This window comes from Myotis myotis, unplaced genomic scaffold, assembly GCF_014108235.1.
Source record: "Myotis myotis isolate mMyoMyo1 unplaced genomic scaffold, mMyoMyo1.p scaffold_m19_p_17, whole genome shotgun sequence".
Taxonomy (NCBI): Eukaryota; Metazoa; Chordata; class Mammalia; order Chiroptera; family Vespertilionidae; genus Myotis; species Myotis myotis.
Genome location: NW_023416321.1, coordinates 28940365 through 28957004, shown reverse-complemented (window position 1 = coordinate 28957004; position 16640 = coordinate 28940365). Strand labels below are relative to the sequence as shown.

General features: G+C 44.6%; 1 protein-coding gene across 1 annotated transcript in view; it reads left to right on the top strand.

The window, feature by feature from the left end:
- The window catches only part of MYO1D (myosin ID), a 268215-nt gene that overhangs the window by 173455 nt on the left and 78120 nt on the right, over nucleotides 1–16640 (top strand). The window lies entirely within an intron of this gene.

Sequence of the window (16640 nt, the reverse complement as noted above, 5' to 3'; positions counted from 1 at the left end):
GTTAAATGATGTAGAACATCACTGCGGACGATTGCCGAAATTATTGCCCAGGTTGAGATTTGTCTGCATTATGCGCACCTCTCTCTCTCTCTCTCTCTCTCTCTCTCTCTCTCTCTCTCTCTCACACACACACACACACACACACACACACACACACACACACACCTTTCTCCCTTTCAGGAGAAGGCTAATGGATTGCAGCTAAGAAAATGCTCTTCTAAGACATTCTTGATTGCATATATTCTTAGCAAAGACTTGTAGTCTTATATACCAGTCACAGTTGAAGCCTAATAACCCTGCCGTCTTAAAGTAGGAGGTGAAGGGAGATAAGGGGATCAGATCAGATTTTGCCTAAGTCTAATGAAGTGTGGAACCAAGCAAACATAAATTGCGGTATGCATTTTATTTCTTTTTCTTATTTTCTGTTAAGTGGAGATCACTCTGGCACAGAATATAAATTCAGTAGCTAAACAACTCTTTGACCTGAAGTTATTTTCCCAACCTACCTTCCTTTTTTATGTCGACTGGTGTATATTTATATTCACGGTTCCCCTTTTCACATTATCACAATTCATGTTCCCAGTGTCATCGAAATGAATGATGTTTAACAATTGTGGCAAAGGTTAAACAGTGTCAGCAGGATGGATGCACACGGTCGCAGGAGCTCTCAGTACTCAGCCCATATCCCCTTGTGCCCCCTTATTTTCGGGCACACCGGCCTAACTTCCAGCAGCCAACATCTTTGTCAAAGGCTGTGCTGCCAGAGCCACTTTGCCCCATGCACAGAGGACTGGAAATGCCATCCAGTGACTCACAGGTGTCGGGGGATAAATAGTCCAACACCGTCACCATTGACTGAGGCCATTCTGAGGTGTGTTTTCTACCGTTTCCTAGACCTGCCCTGCAGGAGTAAGCGGCAGCTGCCCACGGTGGAAGCTGATGGGCCATCCTGGCCGCCTCCCCTTGCCTGAACCCCTCCCCACCCCCTTGCCAGTGTCCCTGCACCTCCCAAGTCAGCTCTGTGTGCCCATCAGCCTTTGTCCCAGGGTGTGTTCTGGGAGGAGCCAACTTCAGGGTAGTGGCTAGGAGGGAGCAAGTCGAATGGAATAGGGGACTGCCACCTGGGTTGGTAAAAATGCTTTAAAGTCCAAAGCACATGTGGCAGCATATTAAGTCCGGATAATAGGGATGTGGATATATGTTATTTTATTCTTTACACCTTTTGTATGATTGAAATATTTTGAAATTAAAAACACGGTTTAAGGCAGGGAACCCTTAGAAATGATAATGCTGATCATAGTGATGAAGCCGCTGAGAGGAGGTGAAGGAGAACGATTTTCATGTTAACCATGTTGAGTTTCAGGTGTCGTGAAACTCACAGGTATGCATTTCATAGGTAATCGAAGGTCTCATGTTGTAGGGAGGGGAAGAATTCAGCACTTATGATAAAAATTTAAAAGCAGATGTGTGTACAGCTGGAGGCTGAAATTATGAGTCTAGAGCAGCGGTTCACAACCTGTGGGTCGCCAACCTGTGGGTCACGACCCCTTTGGGGGTCGAACGACCCTTTCACAGGGGTCGCCTAAGACCATCGGAAAACACATATATAATTACATATTGTTTTTGTGATTAATCACTATGCTTTAATTATGTTCAATTTGTAACAATGAAAATACATTCAGCAGATCAGATATTTACATTACGATTCAAAACAGTAGCAAAATTACAGTTATGAAGTAGCAATGAAAATAATTTTATGGTTGGGGGTCACCACAACTTGAGGAACTGTATTGAAGGGTTGCGGCATTAGGAAGGTTGAGAACCACTGGCCTAGAGGGAGGAAGGGGGAAGATTATTCAAGAACATCCATCCATTACATGGTAGGAAAGAGAGAATCGCTGATGGGAATGAAATAAAAAGGAAATCTCTTCTCTATGGCCCTCCATTTTCTCAACTCTTTTTTTTAAATATATTTTTATTGATTTCAGATGGAAAGGGAGAGGGACAGAGAGAGATTATCATTGATTGGCTGCCTCCTGCAAGCCCCACACTGGGGATCGAGCCTGTAACCCGGGCATGTGTCCTGAATGGGAATTGAACCGTGATCTCCTGGTTCATAGATCGATGCTCAACCACTGAGCCCCGCCGGCCAGGCTCAACTCTCTCTTAATGTGCTAAACAAGCTCTCATGTTTCTTCAGTTCCATCTGGTTATGGATTATTCTAGGAAAGAAAAGAACTGTGAGAGCACCATGTTTCAGAAGCAGATTGGAAAGTTTTCAGAAATAAGCGTAATCGATAGAAGCAGAGAGCTAAGTGTGTCCCGCTCCGCTCCTCTCGTGCTCTGCTTCTCCTTGGCTCCCGGGAACAGATGATGACCATAAACGGTCATAAGGAACCCTCCGCTGTGGTTCCAGTAAGGTTACAGGTGGCAGTAAGGGGGAGGAGCCTGAGGGAGACCCAGGACACACCACCACCCGGGCTTCAGAGCAGTTCTCAGGGACTATGTTACCCTGCGGCCCTCAGCAGCATGAAGGCTTAGGTAGTCAAAGTTTCGGCCATTCTCTCCGTCTCTGCCTCTCTCTCTCTGTGTGTGTGTGTGGGGTGTGTGTGTGTGTGTGTGTGGCCATTCTCTCCGTCTCTGCCTCTGTGTGTGTGTGTGTGTGTGTGTGTGTGTGTGTGTGGCCATTCTTTCCGTCTCTGCCTCTGTGTGTGTGTGTGTGTGTGTGTGTGTGTGTGTGTGTGTGTGTCTTTTTACTGTCAGTTACTTTTCTTTGCAGTATGACCAGCACTAGGCTCAGGTCTAAATCAGCCAGCCCAGCACCCCATTAGAGTTCGTCCTACACTAACATATTGAACACAGTGTCTCAGATCAGGCCTCACCATAGCAACCAATTCTGCATGAGCCAAATTGGTATTTTAGTTCCTTGTCAAGTACTTGCAATTCTATGCATAGCCTTCCCTGACTTTTCCTAGTATACCATATATAGCATGGGTGATTATTACAGTTCCTTTTGAGTACAATTGATCTCTTCCCTCTGCAGTTTTTGACTATTGTCCTTAGTCCCAAGTTCCATTTGGACCTGGGTCACAAATCATGCTGAGTACTGGGGTGGGTCATTAGGTTTTCCCAGTGGGGAAAGGATCAGTGGGAGAGAAGAGCTTCAAATAGGCCAAGTTCATCAGGCATCCTGGAGTCCTTGGAGTCTGCCCACCTACCCCCCTTCCAATTGCCAGAAACCCAGTCTCTCTCAAGCAGGACTTAAAACGTGCTACATGTGTAGCAACTTATGGTACATGTATGTGCGTGCAACTATCATCATTGTGGCCGTTCCTGCGTCCAGTGTGCCAGATCTTTGACTCACCTAGAAAAAGCTGACGTCTGTATTTCCTGTAAAATCCCCTGATTATTAAAAGGCATGCAAACCAAACAAAGTGTGTCTGGGGCGACACTCAGCCCACAGGCTGCCATTTGCTAATCCTATGTTGAAAGGTCTCTGCTTGTCATTTGTTGTTCAACAGGAGCAGTAACCATACTCCAGCGGTTCTCAACCTGTGGGTTGCGACCCCTTTGGCAGTCGAACAACCCTTTCACAGCGGTCGCCTAAGACCATCCTGCATATCAGATATTTACATTACGATTCATAACAGTAGCAACATTACAGTTATGAAGTTGCAACATGAGGGACTGTATTTAAAGGGCCAGAAGGTTGAGAACCACTGCCCTACTCCTTGGTCTCCTCCATGCCAAACGTTAAAAATTCTAAAATCGATTATATGTTTTATTCTAGACCTTGTGTAGTAGAAACAGACACGACCCATTCCTCACTTATAAAAAACCAACAGGGTGTCGGCTTTAGAAGAATGGTTTCTACTTCAGTGAGAAAGCGAAGGAATGAAGGGACTCTTTGATAGAGGTGTCTTTCCCGCCTGGGGAACTCTCTACCCCCTCGGAGTTCACTGCTACTCCTGTCCCTGCAGCTTATAAGTGTTTGGGGTGTGTTTTTTTTTTGCCATATTTGTTTTCTCTTTCTCATGACATTTTGCCACTAAAATGGCCCTCTGTGCATTCTCCTAAGAATAAGGGCATTCTCCTTCATTGCCACGGTACTCTTTTCATATCTAAAAAATGATTATTTCCATAATATTTAATATCCAACACAACTCACATTTCCTCAGTTGTTCAAAGAATGTCTTTTGTTCACCTGTTTTTAAAAAACAAAATTCAGCCCTGAACAGTGTTGCACTGAGTGGTTAGAGCATCGGCCCAAAGGGTTACAGGTTCCATTCCTGGTCCAGGGCATGTGCCTGAGTTGCAGGTTCAATCCCTGGCCCCTGTAGTCATCCATAATGACAGTCGGTCCTGAGGTAGCTAGAGAGGAAAGGCTGCCTATGATAGTTCTTATAAATTTCTACAACCATTCTCTCGCGCCTGGACTCGTGACCACCACTGAGCATGTTACTCTCTCTAGTTGTGCGTTTTCTAGGATGTCTTATAATTGTACTCCCACAGCATATGGCCTTTGCAGACTGGCTTCTGTCACTTAGCAATAGGTATTTGAGGTTCTTTCGTGTCTTTCCATGACTTGATGCCTCATTTGTTTTTCTTCACTGAGTAATACTCTGTTGTGTGGATATACCGTAGTCTGTCCATCTGCCTATTGAAGGACATCTTGGTTGCTCCCAGTGTTTGGCAATTCTGAATAAAGCAGCTATAAGCATTCCCATGCAGGTTTTTGTGTGGACACACGTTTTCAAATCATTTGGGTACGTAGCTATGAGCAAAATTGCTAGGTTGTGAGCTCACACTAAGTTTGGCTTTATAAGAACTGCCAAATCGTCTGCCCAAGAGACCGTGGCATTTTGCACTCCCACCAGCAGCTAATGAGAGTTCCTGTTGCTCCACATCCTCATTGTTACTGGTATTCTCAGTTTTTGTAAAAACGTAGCCGTTCTGACAGGTGTATGGTGGCGGAATGTATTTTTCTATGACCCTAAACTGTATAACTCAGCACCCGCTGGTATCTCAGTTCATCTTTAACTAAAAGCATAGCTCTCCACACTCTGTCAGCGCCTGGCTTTTGTGCTCAGGAGATAAAGGCTGATCTTTCTGTAAAACTAAGCAAAATATAACTAAAAGAAAAACTGGGCACCTTTCCCCCCCTCCCATTAGCAAAAGTATTCTATCAGTGTATCATTGAACAATGATTCCAGTCACTCTTCACAGGAAAGATAAAAATGGGAAGTCACGCTAGGTTTTGGAGAGTATTGTCAGTCAACATTGTTCTTGCAGATGGTCTAGTCAGATAATTGTCAACAACAACCTGAGAATGAAGCATTCGGGTTATAGGTGGCCCCTTATTAGCCACAGAGAGACTCCCTATGTGCAAATACTGCCTGGTTATGGGTAGGGCTTCTGCCGGCTGGAATCTGTGTCATTGTCATTAGTGTCGTCCCCCTGAGTCACTGTCTACATTATATGTGTGAGCTGTGATATCAGATTAAAGCATTAATTCCAATACAGTTGTCCAGAAACATCAAAATGTTTACCTTTAGGGGTTAGTGGGATAAGAATTGGAAGGATTTGCGGAGCTGGGAGGGAGACTGTGGTTGCTTCGGCTTGATATGGAAAACAAAGGCAGGCAGGAAAACACGCATCTAGCAATATTGTATCCAAAACTGGGGTCGCCGCCCCTTTGACTCTGGGAATCACCCTGGAGATCACAGTAGATTGGCGAGGAAGGTCGCACCCCGTGGCCGACGCACACTGCTTGAATCCGCGCGTTCCTGCCACGGGAGCCATGTGGACACGGGCTCACCCCAGCCAGCACCCGGGGAGCTGGTTGCCAAGATTGAGTTTAATTTGCGTAAACATGAAATCTGTTCACTGGTTCCGAGTGAAATGGCATAAACTGAAGCATTTAACCTGACCTCAGCCGGAACCCGCCTTCTCCTTTTGTTGGAGAGCTGTGCCCGATGGGTTGGCTCTGCCCAGGAATGCTGTTTGATATAGTCCCTTTTTTATCAGTCCGGGCTCAATGGCCAAGGAAGCCGCCAGTTAATTACACAAACACATCCTTCCGTTCTGTGGAGAACAGGCAAGCTGGGGAGAGAACAGAGACGCTTATCTGAACCCATGTGACTATGTTGTAGCAGTGAATGGACTGTAATTATGCCGGGCTTCAGGCTTTATTACTCTATCTGACGTGACTTGCTAGAAAGATAGTGTTTCGTTTGGAAGATGGATTTCCCTTGTTATGTGTCCAGGGGTGAACCCTACTGAAATCCCCGGGCCGCCAGCTCTGCTCCCCATCACCATTTCTAAGGCACCCTGCCCTCATGGCCCAGTCGCGGGAGAAGGTGTTTCCATGGTAATCTCGGGGGCAGCAGTCAGCTGACGTCTGGCACTGCCTGCCTGAGCTGGTGTGCGCCAGCCCTCTCCCCTCCCTCCTCCCTGGAGCCTTTAAACTGTATTTATTAGTCCTCTTTAATGGAAAGGAGATAACCCCTTAATGTCAGACGCCGAGTGGCACTCGGGTTTATTTATTTATTTGCTGAGGTGATAAATTTACCTTCCTAATTGATCCTCAGCAAGTCCCGGAAGCTGTGTTGTTTTGAACACCTGGGGCAAACGTTCATATGTTTGCCTGTTAGAACAAAGAGAGCCGCTTACCAACGTTAGATATTCGGAAGCCCCTGTTCTGAGGGGGGCAAGTGCCGACTCTGTAATTTTTAAAGATGCAGATGTTAAGGTTTTAGTTTAATTTTTGAAGAATCTCTTCTTGCTCTGATGGCTTTGGCAATGAGACACTCTTCCCACTCTCCTTCTAATTTTTTATTAAGCATTCGATTTCATTATTGGATTTGAGTGATCCATGTGGGTTTAAATACTTCTAAGAAAAATGTCTAGCCATGTTCTCTTTTTCTTGTTTCTCTCTCTCTCTCTCTCTCTCTCTCTCTCTCTCTCTCTCTCTCTCTCTCTCTCTCTCTCTCTCTCTCTCTTTCGATAAGAGAGAAAGAAGTGAGAATCCCAGAGCTAAGCAATTGATTGTTTTCCTGACATGTGTAGGAGAAAATGCCTTTTGTCGTACCAGTTTAGAGACCACAGTTTATGTTAAACAGTACTAAGCAAACTGATTTATAATGTCAGAAGTCAGCACTTCCCGGTAGGAGGTAGAGTCCATTTTCATCCGTACTGTACTTGGAAATTCAATTATAAATGTAAAAGCTGTACCAAACCAGTGTCTGAAAGGAACAAGTGTTAGAGCTAAATTATGACCCCTTTAAGAAGCTATCTTATTAAAGAAACACAAAGCCTTTTTAAAAGCTGAGGTATAAGAAAATTAGTATGACACCACCATATTTATCCAGAGGTCAGATTTCCTAGAAACAAGGTCCTTTTAAAACAAAGCCCTAAATGGAGGCATGGACATAAAAAGACCTCTGCGGCCCTGGCCGGTTTGGCACAGTGGATAGAGCATCGGCCTGCAGACTGAAGGGTCCCAGGTTCAATTCCGGTCAAGGGCAAGAACCTCAGTTGCAAGCTCAATCCCTGGCCGTGGTTGGTGTGTGTGTGTGTGTGTGTGTGTGTGTGTGTGTGTGAACCCATCCATGTGTCTCTATCTCATCGATATTTCTATGTCTCCCCCTCCCTTCCACTGGAAAAAATATCCTCAGGTGAGGATTAAACTTCCCACCCCACCCCACCCCCACGGACGGAAAGAAAAAAAAAGATCTCTGGACGTGCAGAAATAGATGTCACTAAGCCAAGACAGAGCCCCTTTTATGCAGTAAACACTTTTGAGCACCTATGGCACACTGTGCGTTTGCCCACAGTAGCGATAGAATAGTGCGTGCACCCCACAGTCTCTGCCCACAGGCCTCATAGCACAGGCCTGTGGCGGCCACGTGGGTGCACATTACAGGCACCTCTCTCTCAAGAGGAAACTGTCCCTCAGAAAGATACAGCATCCGCCCAAGGCTACAAAGCGCACAGGGAACGGAGCCCTGGGAACCACAGCCCTGACGGTGACCTCCTACTGCTGCCTCCCTTCCATGACAAGCAGCACATACGAGTCAAATCCTATCTTAAGAGGAGGGGGAAAATAACAAGAGTAGTATTTGTCGCATGCCCAATACCAGGCTTTAGCTGGCTTAAATAGACGATCGCTCCATCTTTATAAGAATCCTGTGCAGGAAGTTAAATATCCTTTTATCAGTGAAGAAACCAGTTCTCAGATGTTAGCCACTGGGGCAGGACTCCAGGGCAGGTTTTTTGCACACCAGAGCCCAAGGGAGCCTTCTAGCTGAGTTGCCTACAAAACACTCTTTTTCTCTCTCCCGTTCCCTTCGTTTATTTGCGTAAGTCTTTCTGAGCATAATAATTGCTTTCTAAAATATTTCATCTTAACCTTTTGAGAACAAGTGGCCTATGGGCCCTGGGATCCTGTAGGACGCTGCCTCATCAAGACTAGCTTCTGTCCTGGTCACGCCCCGCAGGTCAAGGGCTCTCCAGCATGGTCCCTTGGGATACAGAAAAGGAAAAAGAAAACAGAAATGTGCTTCATTTCTGTCGGAGAAAGGGGAAAAGCAGCCTCTTGAAGACAGCTGCCACATTGTACTTCCATTTGCACAGCTGTTTCTCTCTTAATTGCAGCCCTTCGTCTCCGAGGAGGAACATGTAGGAAAAGGTACCACAGTCTCAGGTGGGCCAGGGAAAATGTGCTGCTTTCCCTGCTAACTGGATTGTTTGGAGATTTGAATTTGATATGATTTAGTTTCCACTTTTAAAACCCACGTCAAAAATGTTAGTAGCTTCTAACTCATAGGTCCTCAAACCTTGGCTGCACATTGGACTAGCCTGGGGTGTTTTGTTTTGTTTTTATTCTGATACCCAGGCCACACCCCAGGCCCATGAAATCAAATCTCTGCAGGTAGGCCTAAGCATCAGCATGTTTTATAGCTCCCAGGTGAGTCTACTGAGGAAGTTTCAGGGGTTCATGTGTCCATGCAAACACTGGTGCATGTTTCTACACTTGAGCACCTGTAGCCTTTTTTCAGATTCTTAAAGGGATGTGTGAATTGCTGTTTTGGGCAATACAGAATTTTTTTTAAATATGTTTTTACTGATTTTTTAGAGAGAGAGGGGAAGGGGAAGGAATAGAGAGAGAGAGAAACATCGATGGATCGGCTGCCTCCTGCACACCCCTTACTGGAGATAAAGCCCAAAACCCGGGCATGTGCTCTGACTGGGAATCGAACTGGGGACCTCTTGGTTCATGTCATGGGTTGACACTCAACCACTGAGCCACACTGACTGGGCCAGACCAACAGATTTTAGGTGGCATAGTGAGGTTTATTTCTTAGGAAGCTAATTCTGACAGCATTACAAAGTATGGCCGGAAGTGGGAAGAGGCTGGTGAAATAAATACCATTTCAGGGGGTCTCAGAATCATCTCAATGGAAACAATGGCACCAGAGATAAAAGAGTCAAGCCGTATTGCATTACTCTTAAAGTTAACTTTTCAAAAAGATTTTCTATGCACCAGGCACTAGTTTCATGTTCTACATGCATTTATGTAGATAATGTTTTCATCTTCCCTAGGAGGTGGGTAATATTAATCCCATTTACAGTGAAGAATCTGATGCACGGAGCACGGATCAGGTTTACCCACGGGCATCGAGTGGCAGTGCCCAGATTTGGGCCCAGGCAGGGTGGCCCAGAGCCTGTGCCCTGCCTGCCCTGTGCTGCCGTCCAGTTGAGGATGGGTGAGTGGGAGACTGAAGAGAACTCTTTGGGCTTGGGAGACAGTGTAACTGGTGGCCCTTCATTGAAATAGGGCCCTGAGACAGAGAGTGTGGAGGGCAAGGAGGTGAGTTTCATTTGGCCAGGCCAGAGGGGTGGTCCCATGGGCGCTCCAGGGGGCCCCTGTCTGTCTACCCGTCTGGAGGCCCAGAGAAAGGTCTAAGCCTGACATTCACATTTGAGAGTCGTCAGTATTTTATTTTTTTAAATATATTTTTATTGATTTCAGAGAGGAAGGGAGAGGGAGAGAGAAATAGAAACATCAATGATGAGAGAAAATCACGGATCGGCTGCCTCCTGGACGCCCCCCCACTGGGGATCAAGCCCGCAACCTGGGCATGTGCCCCTGACTGGAACTGAACCCAGGACCTTTCAGTCCGCAGGCCGATGCTCTATCTGTTGAGCCATACCAGCTAGGGTGAGAGTCATCAGTATTTTAAAGAGGGAAACTTGCAGCCCCCTCTCCCCACACAAGGCTTGTGTCGTCCACTCCTGTGGTGTGTGCCTCCTGGCTCCTTGGCTGTCCTGGGAGCTCCCTAAGGGGAAAGCTGCTTTCCTTAACCATTTGCACACGTCATCTGGAAGGGAGAGTGGGAACTTGCTGTTCTGGACAAGACGGGATGGATGCATTTCTCCCTTTCCTTCTCCCTAAAGGTAGCTAAAAACAATGGATGTTATAGTATAAAACACACTGTGTTATGTAGGAAGACTGACAGTTGGAGAGAAGGTGGACAGCTAGGGACCCCAGGGCACACCCATGAAGCAATATGCCCGGAAGCTCCCTAGGTTTCCTTTGGCCTCCTCCATACCCTGGACTGGGAGCTGGCAAAGCCCCGACACAGAAACACCAATAGACACAGGCAAGAAAAGCTCGCTCTCGCTTGCCAAAGGACCAGGAAATGGGCAGCCTCGCAGAACAGAAACCTTTTTGTCAGTAAATCCTCTTCTCCAGAAAAACACCAGGGGGTGGAAATTGCCGGCCCCCCAATTGCAGTCAGCTAGGGCCTAGTGGAGAGCCTAGACCAGTGGTCGGCAAACTGCGGCTCGCGAGCCACATGCGGCTCTTTGGCCCCTTGAGTGTGGCTCTTCCTAAGCCTTTGGAGGACCCTAATTAAGTTAATAACAGTGTACCTACCTACATAGTTTAAGTTTAAAAAATTTGGCTCTCAAAAGAAACTTCAATCGTACTGTTGATATTTGGCTCTGTTGATTAATGAGTTTGCCGACCACTGGCCTAGACCTTTATTCCTTACCCAGGAATAAAGAGGCACCCCTCCCAGGCCCCTCGGGGTGGTGTCAGAAGGCCCACAGGGGAGCCTGGACTTCCTGGCCCCACCCCAGGGAAGGGAGGTGCCCCCTCTCCTTTGAACAGCATCAGGGGAGGCTGAGGGAGGAGCTTAGGCTTCCACCCCCTCTTGGTGGTTCCCAGGTGCTTCCCACCAGCAGTAAAGCATTGCTGCCCCTTCCCCTACTGATCCATGTGTATTAGGAACCTGCAAAAATGGACAATTTTCACTGGATCCAGAGTCTGATAACACAATACCCAAAATGACCCAGTTACATTCAAAGATCGCTCATGCTCCCTTGAAGAGAGAGGCATTAGCGTGCACGTATTCAGCTTGTTGACAAACAAGGGTAAGGGAAGGAAACTTAAAAATTGAGTGAATAATCTTTTTACATTGAGAGGATTATTCATTTGTATGGTTTAAAAATATTCAATTGAAAGACCAATTAGGAAAGCAACTTAATTAGTTTGGTATTTTAAGAGAGAGGAAAAAAAATAAATTTTAATTGGATAATATAAAACGCAGTTCAATTAGTAAAACAATTAGCTTTGTACAATAATAATCTAACTGTTAGGACCCAGTTATTTGGTAGTTTTATCTAAATCAGTGGTTGTGTGCGATTAGAATCACTTGGGGAGCTTTTTAAAAGTACAGATGCCCAGCCAGATCCCAGACCAAATAAATCAGAGGATCCCCAGTGATTCTGTGACGCAGCCAGAGTTGATAGCCATTGGCGAAGTCAACCATAGGTGATAAGTAGGACATAAATGGGGGGGTATTTTATATCTTCTGAATCGTCCAAATAGAGATGGCGAGGTTTATACACTAAATTTTGCACGCTCCTTCTAAAGGAGCGCCCTGTTGGGCCGTTTGTCTTGCTTCATGCATCCTTGCGATGGATCTGATGATCTGTCCCCCAAGCCCACAATAATAAATATGAAGGTGTAATTAAAAGGGAGTCGGCCTCTTACAGGCAGACATATTGATAGTTGCAATATATGAAAGCGTAAAGTGCGGGGCGACTCAGAGGAGACTTCGCTCAGTGCCACTGGATGGCTTGGTATTAAAACTCGTTGAAGTGATTTCTTGAGCTATTTCCTCAGAGCCGTATTTCTGGAATTAAAGTTCAACTTTGCGTGAAATCCCTGAACTCCAGGTTGCAAGAAGACAAAGCCATGAAATCAAACCGCCAGGTATTTTTGGAGAGAGACCTCCAATAGGCCTGCCTGTCTGGATTGGTTTTTTTGTTTGTTTTTTGGTTTTTTGGGTTTTTTTGTTTTTTTCAAAAAAGAAAACAGTTCACCATTCGGCTGATACCCATGAACTGGTAGGGTCTAACCACCTTTCTCGTAAGGAATTTGGCAAATTTAATCTAAAGTAGAAGAAAACAAACTTGCATGCCACAAATCAGGTACTTGCAACAAAGGGCAAAAAAAATTTCAATTGGAAGACCAATTGGGAAAGCAACTTAATTAGGTAGGTATTTTAAGAGAGAGAGAAAAGGAAATTTAAAATGGATTAATATAAAACACAATTCGATTAGTAAAACAACTAGCTTTGTAAAATAATAACTTGACTATTAGGACCCAGCATTTGAATTAAGACGCTTCCTCTCCAAAGGAGTTTATATGTGATTTTGTAAAGTGCGACGTTCATTTGTGATGAGAACGTTATCTAGGTTGTAAATTTCCTGCTTGTTGGTGCTCTTAATCCCTGTCAGGGTGTGGAATATTCAGAAGAAGTGGAAGTTCAGTGTGGAGATGATATTTGTTCGGTGCAGTTGAGATGGCTTAGCTTGGAAACTTGTTAAAGAGTTTTACCACGTTGCTTTCACGCAGCTGTTAAAATCGAGAGTTGAAAGCCCTTGTCAATCAAAGATGTAAACTTAGCCCTTTAGTCCGTTGATTACAGTTACTTTCATTGACCTGAATAATATCAATCAATAGTACTAGTCTCCTAACTAGGTGCTTGTGTATAATAAAGTCAGTATCCTGGCTTTCAGACAATTTTTTGGTGACTGCTCATGGCCCATATTTTGTGTAATAGGTTTTATTTCACTGTTAGTCTGTCATGTGGTTTTTGCCTTGGATTTTACTTTATTATTCCCACCCCAACTTTCTTTCTGGTACATCTTTGTCCTTTCATTTTTTATCTGATGTGTCTTTTTGTTTTAGATGCATCTTTAACAGCGTATAGTTAAATTTTGCTTTTGACCTAATCTGTGAACCTTCTTTATCCAATAAAGCAATTGTATCCCTTTTGCACTTCTTACAGAAACTGATGATTTTTTTCTTCAATTTAATAATGTTATGTAAATGTTTTTTAATTATTCCTTGCTATTTCCTTTCTTTTTTCGAGTTGCAATGTTGATCAAGTTTTTTAAAATACGCTTTTATTGATTTGAGAGAGAGAGGAAGGGAAAGAAACATCAGTGAGAGAGAAACATTGGCTGCCTCCTGCATGCTCCCTACTGGGGATAGAGCCTGCAGCCTGAGCATGTGCCCTGAATGGGAGTTGAACCGGTGACCTCTTGATACATGGTCCACACTCAACCACTGAGCCACACAGGCCGGGCGGTCACGTTTTATTTATTTACTTTTTACTAAATATTATAAACTTATACATTCTTTTTAATTCTAATAATGGTTACTATTAAATGTTTAAACTGATCTCTCTTAATCAATACCAAGAATAAATCAGATTTACTTACATCCTCCTATGAATAATGACAAAATTAATGTTTTTTTCCTCTCTTCTTCCTATACCTTCCTACATTTTCAGAGAGAAGGAGCACCTTTTTTAAAAAGTATTTAAACCTGAATGTTATTTTCCTGTGTAGATAACTTACTTTCTATGCCTAGATACTTGAAGATTTCTTTCCCTGTATTCTAGAAACTCAAAACTTTCTCTGGGCTACATCTCCATGTGATTCTCTGTTAATTAAATTGGGCTGGTACCTGTGGCTCCTATCTAAAGACTCAAATCTTTGACATTGAGAAATTTCATTCAACTCTTCTTTGATTTTCTGCAGTATCTATTCTGTCCGTTACTGCTTCCATTGTATTGTCAATTTGTCATGTTTATGTTTCAGAATTACTTCACCTCCTAATATTGGTCTGTTTCACCCTTATTTCATAGATGAGAATGCAAAGTCGGGATTTTCTTTTCTGGTTCTCTCTGCTTTCTTGCACTTACTCCATGGCAAAGGAGGGCATCTGCTCCGAATCCTAGAGTGGCCTCTTGCTTCCGAACAGCCCAGTTGTGTTCACTGATGTGTCCTCCTGACTGAGGAAGCTCTGAGTGTTGAGGTCACGGTTATCCTCAGAGAGTCCCAAATCTTCAAGGCCAAAGAGGAAGTAGTCTTGGATTTATCATAGCATCGAGAGCCCACAGATTGTGAGAAATACGGCGATTAATTGGTAAAAGCCTCGATAAGGAGTTTCACTTCTGTTCAGAGAAATATTTGCATGTTGTGGCTGCTCAGAGATAACTGAGGAAGTGACCCCTTCCCTAACCAGTGTATTTCCACACAATACCTCCCCTTCCCATGGTGCAAGCATGAAGTTTTCAGATATTGCTATTACATCCTCTTTTAGATTTGAGTGTAAAAACCCGTAAAGCAGAGGGGTTTGGCTTATTTACCTTTTTATACCCTGAGTTGCTGTTTTTTGATCCTTACCACACTTTTCTAAGGTAGACCAGGCATCTGGTGTGATCTTTATTTTGCAGAAAAGGAGAGAGGAGCCCAGGAAGTTAAATGACTCATTCAGGATCACCTGGCTGAATTGGGGTTCACATCCAGGTTATGCCCAGCTGGTGTGGCTCAGTGGTTGAGCGTTGACCTATGAACCAAGAGGTCAGGGTTAGATTCCCAGTCAGGGACCATGCCGCGGTGGCAGGCTTGATCCCCAGCGAGGTGTGTACAGGAGGCAGCCAATCAGTGATTCTCATCTTTGATGTTTCTGTGTCTCTCTCCCTCTCCCTTCCTCTCTCTGAAACCAATAAAAACATTTTTTTAATCCAGGTCATCCCTTACTCCACTGCTTGTCCCCACTTTCCATCCTGCCTCCCAGAACAAAAGGAGACATTGTAGATGCTGTTTGTCCTGCCTTGGTGATGGCAGGGGCTTCATCTTTATTTGTGTAGCAGGATATATGAGGTGCTGTTTTTTCCTCTGGCCTGAGCCAACACATGAAGAATTCCCATGGACAGCGGTATAAAGCCACCAGACAGGCTGGCATAGGGAAGTCCACACTCCGAGGTGGGAGAGTGGCTGGGATAAGAGTCAGCAGCTCCTCCCCGCTGGCCCAGACAGCACCTGGGCGGGGACCCTCTCTCTGGATGCCCTTGGCGTTCACTGCTGACTGTCCTTGAACCCCTGCAGCTGATGCTCCTGAGACATGCTGGCAGGGCTACTGCTGTTAGAATTCTCATTTTATTAAACTTTAATCAAGCTCTCCAGCGAAGTGCCACATAAATTCAATTTTGAATTTTGTATATGAGATAATCAAATGAGAGTGAAGCACCACCGACATAAAATGTTTTTTAAAATGAAAATTATACTTTTAATTTAATCACCTAAAAATCAGCTGGATGGGATACATCTAAGTGGCAGAAAGATTGATTTATTCTCTTGCCAGTGGCCTCAGAAAGCCCAGGATCTACATAGATTTGTGCACTGACTTCTAACTCCTTGAATATTTTCTCTTCTTTCCATTAAGCACTAACCCTGGCATTCTCTAAAAACAATCAAAAAGCTCACCTCCTATGAAAATGTATTCACTTGGTGTTTAGGAATACTTACTTATACAGCTTATCAGCTGACCTCATTGCGCCTCAGTTTCCTTATCTGTAAAGTGTGGGCTTGGAACTCAGTGGCCTTGCAAATGTGTGAACTGTTAACGTTGTTTGATATTCGTCTTTTCCACTGGGTTATGAATCCCCCTAGATCAGGGGCTATACCTTCAGCCTCTTAAGGTACCCCCGCCTCCCCCTTCCCCGGCAGCCTGGCCCTCTGCATTGCCCCCAGTGGGTACCCTGACAGTGCTGATTGCCAAACAAAGCTGACAGCACCTGTGGCGGCCAGGAGGTGGCACTTTGGTATTTTCTGCAATTGAAGAACAAACCACAGAATGAGAAATCACTCTGGTTTTTGCTTTGCTGACCAAAATAGAATATCTAGGAGTCAAACAATCAGGGATCTATGTTTTTTATACTTACACGTAATAAATAAGGTTGGCTTTTGGTAGTGGTGACGGTATACAGGTTTATGGGTCTTGACACATGCATAGATTTGTGTAACAGCCACCACAGTCAGGATGCAGAGTCATCCATCACCCCCAAAACCCATGTTTCTAACTCCCCTGATCCCAAACCGTGACAACTACTGATCTGTTTTCCATCCTTAGAGTTCTGTCTTCCAGACACCATCACTTAAGCGGAGTCCTGCAGTAACCTTGTGAGACTGACTGCTTGGCTCAGCAAAATACCTTTGAAACATATCCATGTTATTGATATCAATCATGTATATCATTAGTTCATTCCTTGTTA